This window comes from Wasmannia auropunctata, unplaced genomic scaffold (genome assembly GCF_000956235.1).
Source record: "Wasmannia auropunctata unplaced genomic scaffold, wasmannia.A_1.0 LD336111.1, whole genome shotgun sequence".
Taxonomy (NCBI): Eukaryota; Metazoa; Arthropoda; class Insecta; order Hymenoptera; family Formicidae; genus Wasmannia; species Wasmannia auropunctata.
The window spans coordinates 178,175-179,781 of record NW_012026779.1 but is presented as its reverse complement, the minus strand read 5'-3'; positions in this window follow the sequence as shown (position 1 = coordinate 179,781).

Genomic DNA, 1,607 nt, shown 5'->3' with positions numbered 1-1,607 from the left:
GCCCTCTCCATCTCCACCATGTCGCCGGTCAATCGCTCGAGCTCCTCCCTCAAGGCCGACGCTTCGGCCTCGATGGAGGAGATCTTCTTTCTTTGCGGGGACGTACCCGCCGCCACGGCCCGGCCGGCCAAGACCCGGATCGCCTCCCTCAAGAGGAAGACGTTCACCCGGATCCGCCGGCCCGCCGGCCCTGACCTCAACGCCTTCACGGTCCGGCGCAGATCATCGATCTCGTGGAGCCAGCCGTCGGATCGCCCCGCGATCTCCGACAACCGGCCTCCACGGATAACCTCGAGCCGCTTCGCGGCCAATGCCTTCTCCTTCGGGGAGAAGGCCGCTGGGATCCTTCGGACCCGCGGCTCCTCCTCCTCCGAATCGGAGAGCGAACTAGGGTCCGCCATCTCCGCTTCTTCCAGCTCACCCGATGGAGGGGAGCGTCTCCAGAACTTGCTCAGCTCCGGAGGCGACTTCCCCATCCTCCGGGGCCGATCAATTCGCTCGATTCTTATCTCGGGCAGCCCGAGGTCGGGGACGGAAGAGGGCTGTCCAGGCCCACCCTTCCCCCCTTCTGCGTCCTCCGTCTTATCGAGAGTGAGCACGTCGATCGGCTCATCTCCCGGAGACAGATCTATCACCGGATGGGAAGGGGGGGCAGCCGTCTCGCAGCTCGGCTCGCACGAAGGCTCGCGCGAAACGTTGCGAGAGGCGCCATCCCTTCTTCCCATAATCTTCTCCGGCGACGGGTACTCCAGGGAGTCCTCGCCTGCAGCAGCCTTCTCGGCCGCGCTACGAGGGAACTTCACCTGGCCCCTTCGTACAGCTAGGACCCACTCGTTATTGTCCAGCTCTACGTCCCCTAAATCTCTTTCGTCCTTGTAACGGACCTTTCTGTAGGTCCCGGGCTCCACTACCTCCTCATAAAAATCAAAGGAGGCCTCGTCCCACCCCTCTAGTTTACCGGGAATATGCTCGTCTCTACGGAGCAGCCTCCCGCCAGCGCTCACGAGCTTGTGCTCGAGGATGTAATCCTCTTCCCCCGCGCACTGCTCTCTCCACACACTTACCTCATCGTCCGTAGTGAGGTCCGCAGTGTCCCGGTCGCTGTCGGTGGTGACCAGCAACCTCTTCTCCAACTCTTCCATCCTGCGCCTGAACTCCAAGGTGGCGGGATGTACTTCCTCCTCTTCTCTCGGCTGGCTCACGGCAGTAGCAGATTCCACTGAGGCCCCTGCCGGGTTGACCTCAGCTAGCCCTTCACTCGATGACGACCGGGCGGGAGCAGGGACGGTACTCCCACCAGGCCGCTCCAGAGGCTCCGAATTCCTCCGGATGGTGGACTTATTCGTGCTTCGCATAATTCCATCCAGTTTGTGAGTTTAACTATGCGGAGACTCGACTCCGGGCAATATCTTCGGGTTGCCATCCCCTAGACCGGTTGCCACCCAAGGCTCACGGGCCCGCTCTGCCCGGATTTGGTCCGCGGCCGCTTATTCCCCTTGGAGGGTTATTCACGGCTAACCTCCAATCCATAGGAAGCCGTTCCCCTATCCGCCACCCGGGGACGCGCCTGGTTGCGGTTTTCTCCGCTCTCCACACGGGTTGAGGCT